Genomic DNA, 22385 nt, shown 5'->3' on the forward strand with positions numbered 1-22385 from the left:
CAAGACTATCCCAACATTTAAGAAACGCTTAGACAGGTACATGGATAGGACAGGTTTGGAGGGATATGGACCCAACGCGGGCAGGTAGGACTAGTGTAGCTGGGACTTGTTGGACCGAAGGGCCTATTCCCACACTGTATCACTTAATGACTCTTTCACCAGTCTACCATGCGATAACTAGTTAACAGTCTTATTAAAACCCATATAGACAATGTCTACCATACTGACCTCATCAATCTTCCCGGTCAGTACCAAAATGTTCCTCCACTAATGGCCAGTTCTCACGGTGCGACCTGAAGCAAGATGTCACCCGAGTGAAGTGGTCGTGGTCCAGCACGAGTTCCGCACGATAAAGAGTTCTCACGATAAAGAGTTCCCACGGTACTCGGCATTTCTGTTATTTGTGCGAGTGACTTGTCCGTCTCCCGATCTTTCCCGTTAATCTTGAATGAACATCGTGGACTGTAGTGTTGTTAATCACGTGGCACAAATGATGTTACTTTTTTTCACACACTATATTGGTTTTTTTCACCCGAGCTCTTTAATGAGCTGAAGAATAATCTGTTTTTTTTAGACAAATGTTGTTTGGTGTGATGCACCTTCTCTCAATATGTGCAAGAAGTCGTTTTTTTATTTTGTCAAATAGGAATAAAGACTGTGTCTCACATTGACCGTGATGATTGTCTTATTTTATTATCTACTGAGAGGTGAAACTTTCAGTCTGAAGAAGGCTCTCGACCCGAAACGCCACCCGTTCCTTCTCTCCAGAGATGCTGCCTGTCCCGCTGAGTTGCTCCAAGCAACTGGTTTCTATCTTCAAAGGACTGACCACCGGGCTGGATGTCGGGGCTGACGTGTTGCGTTTCACAGACCGAACTGTCCAATTAATAGTAACAGATGGGCACTCCCTCTCAACCACATTCTCTTGCCTTCTCCCCATAATCTCCTGACAGCCGCACTAATCAGGAATGTATCTATCTCTGCCCCTATTCTTCACCCTTTTGACAGTAGTTTTGTTTTATTGGAGACGCGGGAGACAGCGGATGCTGGAATACTGAGCAAAACACGAAGTGCTGGAGGAACTCGGTGCATTTGTGTTTAAGAAGGAACTGCAGATGCTGGAAAATCGAAGGTACACAATAATGCTGGAGAAACTCAGCGGGACAAGCAGCATATCAGAAGGGTCTCGACCCGAAATGTCACCCATTCCTTCTCCCCAGAGATGCTGCCTGCCGTCGAGTTACTCCAGCATTCTCTTTAAACCGGCATCTGCTGTTCCTTCCGACACATGCACAAGAAATAGGCAACTTGTCGGGCCGAAACGTTGCCTATTTCTTTCGTTCCATAGATGCTGCTGCACCCGCTGAGTTTCTCCAGCATTTGTGTGTGGGGGTGGGAGTTGGGGGGAGGTGGGGGGGAAGAGATAAGGCAGCATGAAGAAAGGGTCGCATGTCCATTTCCCTCCGTAGATGCTGCCTGGCCCGCGGAGTTCCTCCAGTCTTAGAAACTGCTTTAGACAAAAAGAGACACAAACTGCTGGAGTAAAATAGCTCAGCAAGTGAGGTACCTGAACACTCAAAAATGAAAAAGAATGAAAATGTGATTATTTCACCTCCCTTCAACTATTTTGTGTTTCAGCATGAGAGGGATTATAACATTAGAGACATTCATCTTGTAGTGATGTGTTAATGAAGAATTGCAGACATCAATCTGATAGTAAAAAATATATTTATTTAACAATGAGGTAAAACAAGCACTGACAATCAAACTGCTCAGTTATTCACCGTTCGCAGGAGTTCCCACGGTACCCGCAAGAGTTATTACGGATATCGCACGGGCCACTGCGTTCATACAATGTTGCAAAGCTCACCAAAAAGTGCTCTAGGCACTCTTGGAGAAATTCAAAAATGTTTGAATTTTCTCCCGACCTTACCAAGTCACACGACTACCTGCCGTTAGCGCCACGGAGGTCCTCGGTGGTCCACGAATGCCGTACTGCTATCGCAGATGGTTCCCACGATGTTAAATCTTGTTAAGTCTTGCTTCAGGTCGCACAGTGAGAAAGCCCTTTAAAACCTTATTTGCCTGTCCTGCCTTACTTCCTGAGTAGGTCAAGTTTTTTCTCTTCTTTAGTAGGGCCATCAACATATTTATTGAAAGCAAAATTCATGACCCACTTAACAAATTCCACCCCAACTAAGCATAAAATCCCCCACTATTACAACTCTAGTTTCTGTGCAACTATCTGCAATTTCCCTATATATTTGCTCCTCTATCTCCATTGACTATTGGGGGGCATTGAGTACAAACCCATCAAAGTGATCACCTCCTTAATTCTCAATTCCACCCACATAGCCTCACTGGATGATCCCCCAGGAATACACTTTCTAAGCGCCACTGTGATATTCTCCCTAATCAAAAGAGTAATGCCCACTCTTCTCTTCCCTTCACCTCATACCCCCCTGTCGCATTTATACCTTGAAACATTAAGCTGCCAGTCCTGTCCTCCCCTCAAGCCATGTTTCTTTAATATCTATAACATCCCAGTCTCATCTACCTATTCATGGCCTGAGTTAATCTGCTTTACCTGTCAGGCATCTTGCATTGAAATAATTGCAGATTAAACCATCAGTCTTTCCTCATGCCCTCCCCATGCTCCTGTCTGTTCTGTCTACTGACAGTGCTTTAGTACACATAATGAGTTACATAATGTAGCCACTGCATTGTATAAAGGAGGTAATTTTATAATGCTCACCTGGTGTAATCTGAGAATTAGATTACAATGTTAAACCCTGACACTCACCCAAGTTTGTGGAGCCTGATACTTCTGTATTCCTTTTATTCGACAGGTTGGCAGATAGCAAACAAGTTAATGAGTTGATGAAAAGGCTCCAGTGGATAATAGGTTTCCGATATTTAAATTTAGCACATCATCCACCCATCATAAGTGCAAGAAGAAACAATATGGAAATTCCTTATGAAACGTAAGCTGAATTTATGAAGCATAAATATTTATGGGACATGGCTGAGAAAATTACAAAAAGAAGGTAAGAATTCTTCATATGGCTGTGCAGTAATATTGTAAACATGTTTCTGCAGGGTTGCTATTTTGGCATTTCTAGAAAGACCAAAAACACTTTCCAAATACAAACACATTTGCAGTCTTAGACTAAAACATTCAATACAAAAGAAATTGTGATCAATTCTTTCAGAACCTCGCTCCTCAAAGAAATAGAGACTTCCGTGATAAAGTGCATTCATAACCAATGGGTAAACTCCCTAACATTGATCAGCCCACTTAATTCAAGGAGTGGATCTGCAATTTCAGACAAGTATGTCAGATTTAATGAAATGGTAATTACATTCTCCTCAGAAGATTCCTCAAAATGAAACGCCACACGAGAAAATATTTTCAATTATCGTGACGCTAGTTTTTTGGTTTTGAATCTCAATTTTGTTTTCACGTCATGTCGACATTAGTGTTGAAGGTAAATAGATGCTGTTTTAGAAATATTCTGCCTTCTCTTTTATTGTCAAGTTTATAAAGCAGTAGAGGCTTAAGAAACTGATATCTACAGTGCAGCCTTGCTCAGTTCCAAACATAAAGAAGCAGGCACCTTTCCACAGTGCTTACTGCCAAACCTCGATAATCATTAAAAGTGACAAAACCACCTAACCTGGAGATTCCAGCATATTTCAAGACAGCATTGACATTATAATTTACTATCAACCATTAATATATGGGTCCTCTTCTTTTTTTTAAATTGAAATTGCATATAAAATAGATGCTCAGTCGCTCTTAATCAATCAGCCCAATTGCTTTCCAGTGTGTATGAAAGTGAATAAATAAATAACTGTGTTTCTGCATTTGTAATGTCAGATTGGCAGCCATCCAGTCAATCCATACTGTGTCCTAACAAATGCAAATATACAATGATAGTAATTATTTGATTGATTGAATTGATTGATTGAAAGATACAGCATGACACCAGGCTCTTCGGCCAACCAAGTCTATGCCAACCATCCATCTCCCTTTCACACTACTGCAGTTCTATGTTGTCCCACTTTCGCTTTCCATTCTCTACATACTTGAGGGCAATTTACAGAGACCAATTAACCTATAAACCCACACATATTTGGGATGTGGGAGGAAACCCACATGGTCACACGGAGAATGTGCAAACTCCACACCGGCCAAGGTCAGGATTGAACCCGGGTTCTGATGCTGTGAAGCAACAGTTCTATCAACTGCACCACAGTACTGACTAATTCAGTATTAACAATGGACTAATTTCTTACCATTAAGACAATGCCAGGACTGCCAACATTTGTAACATGTTTTGCAAGTTATTTGAAGTCATGGTGTAAATTAATGGATTCTGTTACATTGAAAGAATACCTTACCTTTGTGTTAATAATTCAATAATAGAAAGAACTCTTTAAAATGGACCTAAAACATGTCTTAACATGTCTTATTAAGTGTTAACTTTGCAAATTCACTATTGTATATTGGTTGATGGAGCCATTCCAACCAAGAAGACAAGGCATAACATAGTGACAGGGCTTGTGTGACGCATTGGGCTGATTTTTGTGCTTGATTACCACATTGCCCAAACATGCCTGCCATGCCAACTTTGAAAAGGTGACTTATGTATGTAATCATTCAGGATATCTGATCCCAGGTATTGAGCAGCGAGGTATAAAGAGGCTTCAAATGGCATCTTGCCGAGTTCCCCTACACAGTATAGCCAGCCTTTTACACAAGGCAATGATGGAGAGTGGGGGTCTCTTCTTGACAGATTGTCGAAGGAGTGGTAAATGATTGAAGATATGCCAACACATCTAGAAATCATGAGAGGAATAGATCGAGCATATGCACAGAGTATCTTGTCCAGAGTAGGGGAATCGATGACCAGAGGACATAGGTTCAAGGGGAAAGATTTCGTAGGAATCTGAGGTGTACCTTTTTCACACAGTGGGTGTATGGAACAAGCTGACAGAGGAGGTAGTTGAGGCTGGGTCTATCCCATTGTTTAAAAAGCCGTTGGACAGGTACATGGATAGAACAAGTTTGAAGGGATATGGACCAGGTGCAGGCAGGTGGGACTAGTGTAGCTGGGACATGTTGGCCGGTGTGGTCAAGTTGGGCCAAAGGGCCTGTTTTCACAGTATCATTCTATGACTCTGACATCTAAAAACCAGAAAGATTGCTTTAAACCCACTCTAGAAATACCATTTGAGAAAATAAATTGAAATATCAAAACCTTCATAAATATTTAAACTTGAAAATATTTGTGCATAAGGGCTCTATAAATAAAAGGATAAGTGATGAGAATACTCCTGCAAAATTAAAGTCCAATATTCAGCGTGAAACAAGAGGGTTCAGGTTTCTACTCAGTGGGATGGAGAGTGAGGCACTTCTCCTGTCAAACTGACAAAGGTTTTGTAAAAGATTTGATGTCATCAACAGCAGTTTTGATTCAGTGTTTTCAGTCTGAAACATAATTTCAGGGTGGCACTGTGACACAGCTAGTAGAACTGCTGTGTTACAGCTCTGGAGACCTAGATTCAATCCTGACATTAGACACTGTCTGTGTGGAGTTTGCACATCTCCTTGTTACTGTGTGGGTTTCCTCTGGCTGCTCCAATTTCCTCCCACAACCCAAAAACATGTTCATCGGTAGGTTAAATGGCAACTGTAAAAAGCTCCAAGTGTATAGATGAGAGGTAGAATCTGGGGATAGTTGATGAGAATGTGGGGAGGATAAAAAAAATAGGATTACGGTAGGGTTACAGTGGTTGATGTTTGATGCAGACATGGTTGAACAAAGTGCTGTCGTTCTCTATGCTTCTAAGATTCTGTTGCTCTTTCCATTGATGCTGCCTTACCCGCTGACTGTTTCCAACATTTCCTGTTTTTAGCTCCACGGTATTTGGCATTAAATGCAACATAAACTTAAGCAGCAGTTAATTATATTGTGTTTGGGAATTTTTCTTCCATTGACGTCACTGATATTCAGAAGTAGAATAGCAACATGCAGCTTCACCTGAAAAACTACTTTACGTGAAAAGATGAATTTCTGCCTCTGTGTGATGAACTTTGATTTTTGACATACTTTGTGGAGGGGGAAGTGTGCATAATGTCTCCTGTCCTACTTTATCCATTTGTTTCTGTAGAACCAATGAATAGATATAGTGAACAGAGGAGTAAAACTGTGCTCCGATAAAACAATATATGTAAGTGTGAATAATGACTCCAGAAAGTAGTCTTATCTACTTTTACTTTCTTCCAAAATGTTTCCTAATCTGAATGATTATACGGAATACGAAGGAAAACAGTTCGGAAATTTAGAAACACAATTAGAATCACGGTCCCTCAGATCCACATCAGCCGGTCTCCTCTCCATCCACAAGTCCAACCTGCGCAGTTTTGGGGACAGAGCCTTCTCCAGGGCAGCTCCCAGGCTCTGGAACTCCCTCCCCCAACTGATCCGCAATTCCGTGTCCCTCACCATCTTCCAGTCCCGGCTCAAGACCCATCTCTTCACCTCTGCCTATCCTTAGCCCCACGTCCCCCTCCCTTTTCATCTGTGCATTAATTGCCTCATATTGTGTTTTGAATTGAATTCTGTCTTTACTTTGTGTACTAGTCATGTCTCTACTATTTATTTCATTCCCCTTACATGTTTTTCCTCTGCCTGCTAAATTTTTGTAAGGTGTCCTTGAGACTCTTGAAAGGCGCCCAAAAATAAAATGTATTATTATTATATAATATGTTCCTTAAAATTGAGTGACTTTAGTTATTATTGTAACTCAATTAAAGCACACATGGGAGAAAAAGATTGCTAGATGTCGAAACAAGGACAAAGATAAAGAAGAGGGAAGGGAAGGACTAATAGAGCAAATATGGACATGTAAAAACAAAATGCATTTGGAAAATGGGGGATTTGTGAAATGCATGCCCAACTTCAAAATTTGTAGTGCTGGTGGACTTCTCTGCCCCACAGAGAAATCCACCAGCACTACAAATATTTTTGGATTTAGTTATTTTCATATAGATCCTCCTCATGACCCACAAGAGTTGTAAAGTTCTCAAAAACATGTCTAATAATTATCTGATTGATTTCTTAGCCCACTGTGGATACACAGCGCATGGCCTTATCTTTTAAACATTGAGAGCACAGTGGTTGGAAATGTTTAGCAGGCACTTGCTGTAATGATGAACGAAGGTTACTATTGTAGTGGAGAGGCAATTTTACGAGGTTAAAATTGAAATACCTTCAGTTTTATTCTGATGTTTTACTTCTGGTGTCAATATTCTCTCTCTCTCTCTCTCTCTCTCTCTCTCTCTCTCTCTCTCTCTCTCTCTCTCTCTCTCTCTCTCTCTCTCTCTCTCTCTCTCTCTCTCTCTCTCTCTCTCTCTCTCTCTCTCTCTCTCTCTCTCTCTCTCTCTCTCTCTCTCTCTCTCTCTCTCTCTCTCTCTCTCTCTCTCTCTCTCTCTCTCTCTCTCTCTCTCTCTCTCCCTCTCCCTGCCTTCCCCTCTCCCTCCCTCTCCCTCCCTCTCCCTCTGCAAAAGTTAAAGAGTATGCAAGGAGAAGTAATTAATTTTAAACTTGAAATTGGTGGATGGATTGTATTCAGTTTATTTATTGCTTGAATCCCTTATCTAGCTATCTATAAATAACGAAAACTCTGATCTTGTTATATTCCAGTTAGCGCGGTCTTTCTATTTGCGTAAAAACGGTACGTGATAGCACTCAATTTTTAGCAGCTCACTCACCGTTCTCCTGTGCTACAAGTCCACCAAGTTTCGTTCCGATCGGTTGAATGTTGTAAAAGTTAGCGAGTTTTAAAAATCTTAAAAACAGCACGTGTGCAGATCAATCTCTTCTCCTGCCAGTCAACGCTGCGCAGATTAGTCTCTCCTCCTGTCACTCCCCTTCCTGCGCCATTGCATCTTTACTGGAGCTGAGTATGGCCGGCGGAGGTCTCCAACCGGACACAATTTTCGCAGGGACCCGAAGCAACCCAAACCAGCCCAGCCTGAACCAGCCCGGCTTCGGAGACCCAGTCTAGTGTTGGAGACCCAGTTCAATGTTCGAGACCCGACACAGCCCAACGTCAGAGACCCAGCCCAGCGCAGCCTAGCCCAGTGTCGGAGACCCAGCCCAGCCCAGCCCAGCCCAGAGTCGGAGGTTCAGTCCAGCCCAGCCCAGAGTCAGAGACGCAACCCTGCCTGGAGTCGGAGATGTCGCCGATGTCGCTAAATGGACAGCGGAGACTCTGATCCCGGCTGAGGACAACGACCAGCGCCCGCTGTGAATCCCCATCAGTGAGTTAGCTCCAGCCCCTACCCCTCTGGGCCCCTCTTACACCCTTCCCCAATGATACCCCCCTCTCCCCCATGGCTCTTCCCCTGTCTTTTCTCCGAGCTCACTTCCCCATCCCCTCCGCCCACACACCCCTCTCTCCACACAACCCTCCCTGGCCACACACACCCCTCCCCCACAAACCCCAGACCACAATCCCCCTCCCCCCACGATACCCCCACACACTTCCCCCCACAATACCCCCCTGCCCCACACCCCTCCCGCACATCAACAACCTCACCGCCACACCCCTCCCCCCAGCCCACACACCCCTCCCCCTACAATCCCCCCCCCACCCACCCCTCCCCCCGACAATCCCCCACCTACACACACCCCCTCCCACACCCCCCCTCCCACCCACCCATTCCTACACAACACTCCCCCGTCTACCCCCCCACACACACCTCCCTCCACAAGCCCCCCTGCCCACCTCCCCTCACACACCCCAAACACACCCTCAACACACCTCTGCCCACACACACCCCCTCACACACCCCCTGCCCACACACACCCCTCCCCCCCCACAACACCCTCCACAACCCACCCCCTCCCGCACACCCCTTCCCACGCACCCATACCGCCCACAACCCCCCCACCCACATGTCTCTCCCACCACAAGCCCCCTGTGCACACACCCCCTCCAACACACCCTCCCACCCACACACACACTTCCCCACGACCCCCCACCCACACACCCCCTCCCACACCCACCCCCGCCCACACCCCCCCTCCCCCCACAACCCCTCTCCACGCACAACCCCCTCCCACATCCCTCCTCCCCTTCCCACACCACTCCCGCCCACATACACACCTCCCCTCCATCCCACACCCCCCTGCCAAACACACCCCTCCCCCACACCTCCCTTCCCCCCACGCCACCCTCTCCCCCTTCCTACACCTGCCCACCCAAACACATCCCCCGTCCCCTCCCACCCCACACCCCCCGCCACACACCCCACTTCCCTCCCCCCTCCCACACATGAAGAGGAGGGGGAGGGAGTGCTTGGGGATGAGGGGAAATGAGCCACGCCTGCGCAGTTAGGGGCTATAGGTGAGTGGTGGAATATTGCATTGGGGGAACTGGTTGCATTGGGGGAATGGGTGAGTGGTGGAATATTGCGTTGCCTAATGAGTTGCGTTGGTGGACCAGGCATCCCGAGTGACTGGGACCCAACGCCCCCCTTAGTCTATTGCTCTCTAAAAAGCAGACTGGCAGGACAATTCTCTCAAATCCATCCACTGATCATACTATTCCAATCTGCCATTGTAACAGGTTACTATTGTTCCGCCACATAGTGAGCAAATCAGGGAAATTAAGCAGATTCAGAAAAAGACCTATTTTTACAGCGACTCTTTCTTTTTACCACTTACAATACTGGCAAGCAGTGGTGGATTACTAGGGTTATCTGGTGGGTGACACTGTGATGTGCTCATTAATACGCCAGCTTCAATTACCCGGTTATTATTGGCACATTAAATAATACTGACCGACAGCTGACACATTAATTGCCTTGAAACCATACACCTTTGAAACACAGTAATTTAAAGCTTCTTCCCTTGGCAAGGAGCTAATTTATACTTTCATCAATCAGTAGATGACATCTATATGACATAACTTCCATTCTCTCAATTTCACAAATGCCATTCAACCTCTAAAATGTTTTTTCCCCCTACAGACATTCTGATCTACCTTTAAACATTTGTGGTTCATAAGGTTATATATTTCATCTTTATTATCCTCTTTCACCAGGTTAATGTTATTTATTTTGTAAATAAAGCACATTTCAAGGCATAATTATATTTTATCATTAATGATTGTAATGGGTTTGATCAGGGCTTGTAAGTCTCAATTGAAAGTTGACATAAAACCTTCTGTGAATTTTCATCCATCAACAATTTAGATGTTTGCTTAGCAGGTTTAAATTGGTGCGATTAGTAATATCTCATGGCTTTCTATTAAATTACTGCACTACAATACACTTTGGATGTTCATGTTTTTGATAAAATTCATATGATTAATGCCATTATTTTACCAATTATTTATAATAGAATAGCTTCAATACTGTTAAAGTGGATGTGTGTTTATGTGTTGAATAGATTGATTTAAAATCACGAACAATAAATCAAAATGGTTAGACTTTCCCAGCCCACCTCCCTTCCATTGATTCCATGTATACTTCACACTGCCTCAGCAAGGCCTGCAGCATCATCAAGGACGTGTGGCACCCTGGCCACTCCCTCTTCTCCCCTCTCCCATCAGGCAAAAGGTATGGAAGTGTGAAAACGCACACCTCCAGATTCAGGAACAGCTTCTTCCCAGCTGTTATGAGGCAATGGAATCATCCTACCACAAGCAGAGAGCAGTCCTGAACTACCAACTACCTCTTTGATGACCCGTGGACTATCCTTGATCCTTGATCGGACTTTACTGGCTTTATCTTGCACCAAACGTTATTCCATTATCATGTAGCTATACACTGTAAATGAATTGATTGTATTCATGTATTGTCTTTCTGCTGACTGGTTAGCATGCAACAAAAGGTTTTCACTGTACCTTGGTACTCGTGCAATAAACTAAACTGAAACTGAAACTGAGTAACACTGATATTGAGCTGACAGCTGCTATAGTAAGTTCTTATTTGTTTGGTTGCCTTAAACTTAATATTTTGATCCACAGCAGTTTACCTTTACACCACAAGAACATTTAGATTGTCATTGAATGACAGAAGTTCATGGAATTAACCATCTCAGTAAGCATGTGCTAAGATGCCTGACTTAAACCACCATATAACCATATAACAAACCATATAACAATTACAGCACGGAAACAGGCCATCTCGACCCTTCTAGTCCGTGCCGAACACATAATCTCCCCTAGTCCCATATACCTGCGCTCAGACCATAACCCTCCATTCCTTTCCCATCCATATAACTATCCAATTTATTTTTAAATGATAAAAACGAACCTGCCTCCACCACCTTCACTGGAAGCTCATTCCACACAGCTACCACTCTCTGAGTAAAGAAGTTCCCCCTCATGTTACCCCTAAACTTCAGTCCCTTAATTCTCAAGTCATGTCCCCTTGTTTGAATCTTCCCTACTCTCAGTGGGAAAAGCTTATCCACGTCAACTCTGTCTATCCCTCTCATCATTTTAAAAACCTCTATCAAGTCCCCCCTTAACCTTCTGCGCTCCAAAGAATAAAGCCCTAACTTGTTCAACCTTTCTCTGTAACTTAGTTGCTGAAACCCAGGCAACATTCTAGTAAATCTCCTCTGTACTCTCTCTATTTTGTTGACATCCTTCCTATAATTAGGCGACCAAAATTGTACACCATACTCCAGAATTGGCCTCACCAATGCCTTGTACAATTTTAACATTACATCCCAACTTCTATACTCAATGCTCTGATTTATAAAGGCCAGCACACCAAAAGCTTTCTTTACCACCCTTTCTACATGAGATTCCACTTTCAGGGAACTGTGCACAGTTATTCCCAGATCCCTCTGTTCACCTACATTCTTCAATTCCCTACCATTTACCATGTACGTCCTATTTTGATTTGTCCTGCCAAGATGTAGCACCTCACACTTATCAGCATTAAACTCCATCTGCCATCTTTCAGCCCACTCTTCCAACTGGCATAAATCTCTCTGTAGACTTTGAAACACTACTTTATTACCCGCAACCCCACCTATCTTAGTATCATCTGCATACTTACTAATCCAATTTACCACACCATCGTCCAGATCATTGATGTACATGACAAACAACAGTGGACCCAACACAGATCCCTGTGGCACCCCACTCGTCACTGGCCTCCAACCTGACAAACAACCATCCACCATTACTCTCTGGCATCTCCCATTCAGCCACTGTTGAATCCATCTTGCTACTCCACCATTAATACCCAACCATTGAACCTTCTTAACCAACCTTCCATGAGGAACCTTGTCAAAGGCCTTACTGAAGTCCATATACACAACATCCACTGCTTTACCCTCATCAATTTCCCGAGTAACATCTTCAAAAAATTCAAGAAGATTAGTTAAACATGACCTTCCTGGCACAAATCCATGTTGACTGTTCCTAATCAGACCCTGTTTATCCAGATGCTTATATATATTATCTCTAAGTATTCTTTCCATTAATTTGCCCACCACTGACGTCAAACTAACAGGTCTATAATTGCTAGGTTTACTCTTAGACCCCTTTTTAAACAATGGAACAACATGCGCAGTACGCCAATCCTCCGGCACTATTCTCGTTTCTAATGACATTTGAAATATTTCTGCCATAGCCCCTGCTATTTCTACACTAACTTCCCTCAATGTCCTAGGGAATATCCTGTCCGGACCTGGAGACTTATCCACTTTTATATTTCTCAAAAGTGTCAGTACTTCCTCTTCTTTGATCCTCATAGTTTCCATAGCTACTCTACTTGTTTCCCTTACCTCACATAATTCAATATCCTTCTCCTTGGTGAATACCGAAGAAAAGAAACTGTTCAATATCTCCCCCATCTCTTTTGGCTCTGCAGATAGTTGGCCACTCTGACTCTCTAATGGACCAATTTTATCCCTCGTTATCCTTTTGCTATTAATATAGCGGTAGAAACCCTTCGGATTTACTTTTACCTTACTTGCCAAAGCAACCTCATATCTTCTTTTAGCTTTTCTAATTTCTTTCTTAAGATTCTTTTTACATTCTTTATACTCCTCAAGCACCTCATTTACTCCATGCTGCCTATAACTATTGTAGATCTCCCTCTTTTTCCGAACCAAGTGTCCAATTTCCCTTGAAAACCATGGCTCTTTACAATTTTTACGATTTCCTTTCAACCGAACAGGGACATAAAGATTCTGTACTTAAAATTTCACCTTTAAATGTACTCCATTTCTCTTCCACATCTTTCCCATAAAACAAACTGTCCCAATTTAGTCCTTTTAAATCCTTTCGCATCTCCTCAAAGTTAGCCTTTCTCCAATCAAAAATCTCAACCCTAGGTCCAGTTTTGTCCCTCTCCATAATTATATTGAAACTAATGGTATTGTGATCACTGGACCCGAACTGTTCCCCAACGCATACCTCTGCCACCTGACCCATCTCATTTCCTAACAGGAGGTCCAGCACCGCTCCTTCTCTAGTAGGTACTTCTATGTATTGTTGCAAAAAACTATCCTGCACACATTTTACAAACTCCAACCCATCCAGCCCATATACAGAATGTGTTTCCCAGTCTATGTGTGGAAAATTGAATTCTCCCACAATCACAACCTTGTGCTTACTACTAATATCTGCAAACTCCTTACATATTTGCTCTTCCAATTCTCGCTCCCCATTTGTCGGTCTGTAATACACCCCTATAAGTGTTGCTACCCCTTTCCCATTTCTCAGTTCCACCCAAATAGCCTCCCTAGACGAGCCCTCTAATCTATCCTGCCAAAGCACTGCTGTAATATCTTCCCTGATAAGCAATGCAACACCTCCACCTCTTGCCCCTCCAATTCTATCACACCTGAAGCAACGAAATCCTGGAATATTTAGTTTCCAATCACAGCCCTCCTGCAACCATGTTTCACTGATCGCCACAACATCATACTTCCAGGTGTCAATCCAGGCTCTAAGTTCATCCACTTTTCTTACAATGCTCCTAGCATTAAAATATACACATTTAAGAAACCCACCCTCTCTTATTCTCTGATTATTTTCTTTTTCTTCTCTCTCCCCTACATTTTGGGTCAGAGTGCTACCATTCTCTGCCCCCTGCTTCACACACTGACTGCTAGCTTTCCCAATTTGAGTCCCTCCCCCCAACCATACTAGTTTAAAGTCTCCCCAGTAGCCTTTGCAAATCTCCCCGCCAGGATATTGGTCCCCCTTGAGTTCACACTGTTGAATCTCTGAGAGTGGAATTGAAAGATGGCAATTTTTATAGAATTAGTATACTACTCATGAGGAGGCTTTAACAATGAAGGAGCCATGCAAAAGAGGTGAAATACAATAGATAATAGGTGCAGGTGTAGGCCATTTAGCCCTTCGAGCCAGCACTGCCATTCACTGTGATCATGGCTGAACATCCACATTCAGTACCCCATTCCTGCCTTCTCACCATATCCCTTAACTCCGCTATCTTTAAGAGCTCTATCTAACTCTCTCGTGAAAGCATTGAGAGAATTGGCCTCCATGCCCTTCTGAGGCAGCAAATTCCACAGATTCACAACCTCTCTGGGTGAAAAAGCTTTTCCTCATCTCCGTTCTAAATGGCCTACCCCTTATTTTTAAACGGTGGCCCCTGGTTCTGGACTCCGCCAACATCATGAACATGTTTCCTGCCTCTGGCGTGTCCAATCCCTTAATAATCTTATATGTTTCAATAAGATCCCCACTCATCTTTCTAAATAATAATAATAATAATAATAATAATAATAATATCTTTTATTGTCATTGCACGTCAGTGCAACGAGATTTAGTATGCAGCTCCAACCGATGAAAAAGAAAAGTAAAATAAATAAATAAGCTGTGTGTCATTCCAGAGTGTACAAGCCCAGCCGCTCCAATCTATTCACATATGACTACTGCCATTACGGGAATTAATCTTGTGAACTCCCTCAATAGCGAGAATGTCTTTCCTCAAATTTGGAGACCAAAACTACACACAATACTCAAGGTGTGGTCTCACTGGGGCCTTGTACAACTGCAGAAGGACCTCTTTGCTCCTATATTCAACTCCTCTTGTTATGAAGGCCAACATGCCATTAGCTTTCTTCACTGCCTGCTGTACCTGCATGCTTATTGACTCCCAGGACCCCCGGATTTTATTGACTCCCAGGATCCCCAGATCCCCTTATACTTCCTTTTTCCTAACTTGACACCATTCTGAAGAAGGGTTTCGGCCCGAAACGTCGCCTATTTCCTTCGCTCCATAGATGCTGCTGCACCCGCTGAGTTCCTCCAGCAATTTTGTGTACCTTACCATTCAGATAATAAACTGCATTCCTGTTTTTGCCACCAAAGTGGATAACCTCACATTTATCCACATTTACAGCACCTGCCATGCATCTGCCCACTCACCCAACCAAGTCACCCTGCATCCTCATAGCATCCTCCTCACAGTTCACTCTGCCATCCAGCTTTGTGTCATCTGCAAATTTGCTAATGTTACTTTGAATCCCTTCATCTAAATCATTGATGTATCTTGTAAATAGCTGCGGTCCCGGCACCGAGCCTTGCGATACCCCACTAGTTACAACCTGCCATTCTGAAAGGGACCCGTTAATCCCAGTGAGATGTGACAGGGCTATAGACTGCTTAGTCAGAAAGCAAAACTTTGTTAAAGCACAAAGCCTGTACAATTTTCAAAAATGGTTCATAGATGTACAGAAGATCACAAAGAGTTCATGTTCATAAGTGATAGGAGCAGAATTAGGCCATTCTGCCCATCAAGCCTACTCCATGGCTGTAAATTTGCTAATCGTGCCTTGTAAAACAATTCTCATCTAAATTGTTGATAACGATGACAAACAGCAATGAGCTGTGTCATAAATCATGGCTGATCTATCTCTCCCCCCTAACCCCATTTCTTCTGCCTTCTCCCCATAAACCCTGACACCCGTACTAATCAAGAAATCTACCTTGTCTTAAAAATATCTATTGACTTGACCTCCACAGCCTTCTGTGGTAATGAATTCCACAGATTCACCACCCTCTGACTAAATAAATTCCTCCTCATCTCCTTCCAAAATTCTGAATTTTGATCCTAGACTCTCCCACTCATGGAAACATCCTCTCCACATCCACTCTTTCCAAATCTTTCACTATTCGGTATGTTTTAATAAGGTTACCGCTCATCCTTCTGAACTCCAGTGAGTAGAGGCCCAGTGCTATTAAACACTTGTCATATGCTAACCCATTCATTTCTGGGATCATTCTCGTCAACCTCTTCTGGACCCTGTCCAGAGCCAGAACATCCTTTCTTAGAAGGTACACAAAATTGCTGGGGAAACTCAGCGGGTGCAGCAGCATCTATGGAGCGAAGGAAATAGGCGACGTTTCGGGCCGAAACCCTTCTTCAGACCCTTTCTTAGATATGGGTCCAAAAATTGCTTGCAAGGGGGAAGTGTTTACATCAAAGCAAGATGTCAATAAATGGCAGACAGTAGCAGCTCTAAATTAATGCTGAAAAATATATCAGTTGTTTATTTTGCATCAACTGAATTAAACAAAGGGAATGTACAAGTCTTAAGATGGATCCCGGCCTGAAACGTCACCCATTCCTTCTCTCCAGAGATGCTGCCTGACTTACTTAGTTACTTTAACATTTTGTTTCTACCTTTGAATGTACAAGTCTATCTATTCTGGAAAAAGCAGCCTTCATTTATACCTTGCTATGCATTGAACACATGCTTACTGTAAAGGAAATATTCATGCTGAAATGTTTACTCCTTTCAAATATCTTGCCAAAATCATTAAACATTTTCTTTTCTTGGTATATAAAGAGAATATTACTCAAAGGAAACAGGGCCGTGGATTTAGACTACAAGGACTTTAGCAAGGTTTTTGTGAGTTTACAGATGGAAGGCTGCTCTGGATGGTTAGATTGCATGGGATCCAGGGAGAGTTGGCCAACTGGTTACAGAATTTGCATTCATGTAAGAAGCAGAGGGTGGTGGTGGACAGTTGGTTTTTGGACTGGAGACCTGTGACAAGTAATATGCCTCAGGGATCAGTGCTGGGCTCATTGCTGTTTGTCATCTTTATCAACAATTTAGATGAGAATTGTTGTACAAGGCATGATTAGCAAATTTACAGATGATGCAAAAATAGGTGTTATCATAGACGGCAAAGATGATTATCAAGAAATACAGCGGGATCTTGATGGGCTGGGCAAGTGCGCCAAAGAGGCTGAGGGGTGATCTTATAGAGGTGCATAATATCAAGAGGGGAATAGATAAGTTGAATGCACAGAGTTGTTTCCCCAGGGTATGGGATTCAAGAACTAAAGTAGCAATGTTACAAAATTTTGAGATTTTAAAAATCAAGTCTGCAATTTATCCCATCAGATAAAGCATAAAAATAAGTTTAATTTGACACCTAATTCACTTTCATATCTCACGTATTTAAAAAGTTATGGCCATTTTCATACTCGGAAATTAGCATCTTGTTCCCTATTGATTTTCTATGGACATAACAAAAAAGCTGTGATCGTGGACAGTCAAAAGCCCATAACTTTCTTAAAAATTAAGAGAACTGAATGAAATTTTCAGTTATCATAGATTGAACCATTCTGAAACAAATATAAAATAATCTTACTTTGATGACCTGAAATTAAAGCATATAATTAGTTAGTTACCCAATGGTAGCTAATTTCAAACTTCAATTACTAGATCTAAACATCTATCCATTTCTTAATAAATGATTAACATTTTTAAATAGCCTAAGTGTCCAAATAATATTCACAAATAATTCACAATAAAACATGATTTTTAAATCTCATTTACATTAATTTATAGGCCAAATGGAAGGAATTTAGTGTTCAATTGCTGTAAATTAAAGTCCATTTAAATCAGCTTTCTAGTGGGATCCTGTGAACGCGCTGGTTTAGAACGTTCACATTGCGGTAGATTTGTGCCCTCAAATGCCCAGAAAAATACTGCGGGATATAATGGGCCCAAAATTAGCTACTCGCAACATTAAACTTTGTATAAAGGGATCTTAAGAAGCCCTTTTTAATGTAAAAATAAACAGCCTACCTCCTGTTGTCCCCTGTATGAGATCCGGCCGGTTGCCGGCCGTCGGGGGTTTAGAGGTTAATTTTTAAACTACTATAACAATTAGCTAAAGCTCTTAAAACTAATAATAGCTCAAGCGACGGAATCTACCAGCGAATTTTAGTTAATAATTAACTAAGCTGAACATCCTCAATTTGAACAGCCTAGAGAAAATCGGGTTTTAAACCCGCCCCCCTCTAAACGGCGCCAAAATCGCGCACACGGGCTGGGACAGATTTTCAGCGACGCTTCAGGTACGCTTTGCAACATACCTAACTAAAGGGCATAGGTTTAAGGTAAGAAGGGAAAGATTTAATGGGAATTTGAAGGACAACATTCCTACACAACGAGTGGTGGGTAAATAGAATGAGCTGCTGAATAAATATAGCTGAGGCAGATACTATAATAACATTTAAAAGACATTTCAACAGGTACATGGATAGGAAAGGTTTAGAGGGATGTGGACCAAACACAGACAAATTGGGCTGGCTTATTTGGGGTATCATGGTCAGCAAGGATGTGTTGGGCTGAAGGGCCTGTTTCGGTACTGAATGATTCTCAAAGTTAGCCCTAGACAGCCCATAAATACAGTCACTTGAATACCAATAGAAAATGTTCTGGTTTTAAGCCAGAGCATTGTTGGGGTAATTGAAGACATCAACTTTCATCTTTATACAACTTTTATGAAGTAAAGAGTCTCAAGGCCTCAAATTAGAGAGAATAGTAAGATTAAACGAGAACTTACCAGTTTGAAGTTTGATCTTTATTTTATGAGGAGGAACGTTGAGGGAATACGTGAAGAACCCCGCCTACGGCGCATGCGTGTCATTCTTCAAAGCAGCGGTGTGAGGTCACAGATAGAAAATAATGACCTAAGATAGTAAGATTATTAAAGAGATACCAGTTTAAGATATGACCATATAAGGGTGGGAGCGGAGGGCACGTATTCCCTCAACGTTCCTCCTCATAAAATAAAGATCAAACTTCAAACTGGTAAGTTCTCGTTTAATCTTACTATTTTACTTCGGAGTCACGTGAGTGACTTCGTGAAGACTTCAAAGCTCTGTGACCTCATGCCGTGGAACGAGTCCAATCTTCACAACTGCCTTGGTAGTTTGGGAGAAATTGTTACTGGTATTTAAAAAAAAACACAATGATACCAACATTTGTAAGCAAAAATTGTAAATAATATTTATTAAATCAATTTATAAACCTTATAAGCTTCAGGTGTAAATTAAATAGAACTCAAAATTTTGCCCGAAAACGTTTCTTCTTTTCTAACTGGTTTGTTGTAATATGTGCGAAACGTTTTCTCTGATGACCATCCTGCAGTTCTGAGGATATTGTCCATCGGTACCTCCAGGCGATTAGCTGCTGATGTAGATGCAGCCCTGGTGGAGTGAGATTTGAATACATTAGTGTCCACTCCTGCCTGAACTAAGCAATATCTCAGCCACCGTGAAATGGTCTGAGTCGAGACTTTATGGTATGGCTTCTTATGGCTAATTAAAAGAGCCTTTTCATTGCCTCTGATAGCCTTCGTTCTGTCCATATATAACATGATGTGTTTTACTACACAGAGACGTTCATCCTGTGGATAGGCTATGAACTCTATCACCTGACCCGCTGATCCTGGTCTATTTTGCTTAATAAGGCCCTGGATCACGAAAATCAGCCTTCCTGTCGCCTCCGTCAAGTTATCCAATCTTAACTTCTGTAATGACTGGACCCTTTGCGCTGTGACCAGCGCCATAAGCATAACCATTTTCATAGTTAGATAGTTTAGCGGTAATGCCGTAGCCGGTGACCAATTCCGTAACATTTTTAGGACTACGCTCACATCCCAGATTTGGCTATATCTAGCCCTTGGTGGGTTAGTGTTAAAGATGCCTCGTAGCAGTTTTATTACTAGAGGATGTGAGCCGACACCCTGTCTTTCTGTGCCTTCCCATAAATAACTGGACAAGGCACTCCTAGCACTATTGACCGTGCTGTAACTGAGTCCTTCAAAGTGCAGGCTTGTGAGGAATTCTAGGACAGCTGGAATATCCACCTTTCTGTGGTCTAGATTGTTGTCCAGGCAGTATTTAGTCCATTTCTTGACATGACATAAATATTGTTTTTGAGTGGAAAGTCTCTGTGCTGCTGTGATCATGTCCACAGTTCTATCAGATAAACCCATATGCCGAAATGGTTCCTTCAGAGTCTACAAACCAATAAATTTAGATAATTATGGCAAGGATGGCTGTCCCCAGTCACCGGATGCACCAGCAACTGAGGACTATGTTTTAAAGTAATATATGGTGTAAGCACCAAATCCTGCAGCACCGAGAACCATGGTTGGGTAGGCCAATCAGGTACTATGAGAATCCCAGATGCCGAGTCTAGCTGAATTTTCCGTAGTACCCGATGGATGAGGCAGAAAGGAGGAAATGCATAAATGAACCATTTCCCCCAGTGCAAAGAGAATGCATCTGTAGCTTCTGCCTCAGGATCTGGTTCCCATGATATATACCTAGGTAACTGATGATTTAACCTGGATGCAAAAAGATCAATATCCGGCCTTCCGTACTTTGCTGTGATATCAGCAAATATCTTTCTGTCTAACATCCATTCCGTATTTTCATTAAATTTTCGTGACCTGGCGTCTGCCACTGAATTAAGTATCCCTGGTAGATACGTAGCCGATAACCAAATATTCCTTTGGATACACCATTCCCAAATATGGTTTGCCAATTCATCACAGGATATTGATATATTTCCACCCATATGATTTATATATGCCACCACCGTGGTATTGTCTATCTGCAATCTAACATGCTGGTTAATCATTCCCGAGCAATAAGATTTTAAACCATAAAAAGCACTCAACATTTCTAAGTAATTTATACCCTTTGTGGTAAGTAGGTTAGTTTCCTGTATATTCCATCTCCCTCCAGAGCTCGAGATGGTATCCGTTGCTCCCCAACCCAGTGCACTGGCATCTGTTTGTAATACCACAGATGGGTTTGGAATAACTATTGGGTTGGAGCTATATATAACATTTTGTTCCCACCATTGTAGTTCTTTTATAGCTCTAATTGTTAGCTCCATAGGCCTATCAAAATGGCCTCTATTAATTTTTAGTGCTCTAATTTTTTCTCTCTGTAAATTTTGGTAATGCAATCGTCCAAATTGAATGGCAGGAAACGTGGCTATAATTTTCCCAATAATCCTGGCTACCCGTCTAATGGATGGTTTAACGGTATTAATAAGCTCTGTGCAATCCTTTTGGAACTCAGTGGCTTTCCCTATAGGTAAAGTCACTAACATATCAAGTGTGTTAATAGTGAACCCCAAGTAATCAATATTAGTTGCAGGTGTTAATCTTGACTTAATTGGATGGATAATGAATCCCAGCTGTTCCATCAATTTTCTTGTGGCAACCACTGCTCTACTAGCCAATTCATAAGTTTTCCCCACAATCAAGATATCATCCAAATATGCCATCACTCTATAGTTTTGTTGTCTAAGAAATGCCAAAGCTGGTTTAAGAATTTTTGTGAATAATCTAGGGGCTGACGTTAGCCCGTTTGGTAGCGCCTTGTATTGCCAAAGCTGACCCATCCAATTAAATTTCAAAAACCGTCTGTGTTCTTCTCTGATGGGTACCGTATAGTAAGCATCTTGCAGATCAATACTTGCCATAAAGTAGCCTGCCGACACTAGCTCTGTAGCAGTACTAAAAGTATCCATTTTAAAATGAGCATATTGTACAAACTTATTAAGTGTTGATAAATCAATAATTATCCGGCAACCCCCATCTTTCTTATGTCTAATGAATATATTTGAGACTAATTCCTGTTGTTCATGTTTGGTTTTTTCAATTACTCCTTTCGTGAACAACCTTTGTATTTCAATTTTTGCTTTAGCTCGGTCTAATTTGGTAAGCATATAAGTTCTGTCCGGTGTATGTTGTACTGGAGGTTCTTGTATGTGTATAAACTCTATAAGATATCCCTTAATACTGCTAAGGATATACCTATCCACAGTTAACTTACACCATGCTTCCAAATGAAATTGCAACCTCCCTCCAAGTTCTGTGCTCCTTATTAATTTTTGAGGCACAGACCCACCTACCTCCATGGTTATCGGTGGTGTTACTTTCTTGGTCTTAACCGAGGTTGCGGAGGGCCTTGAGGTTGAAAGTGGGGTAAATGTTGAAGTGGAGGCTTCCGCATTTTCCATTGTGGGCGTCCCGGGCCA

The sequence above is a fragment of the Amblyraja radiata genome, chromosome 21 (assembly GCF_010909765.2).
Source record: "Amblyraja radiata isolate CabotCenter1 chromosome 21, sAmbRad1.1.pri, whole genome shotgun sequence".
NCBI lineage: Eukaryota > Metazoa > Chordata > Chondrichthyes > Rajiformes > Rajidae > Amblyraja > Amblyraja radiata.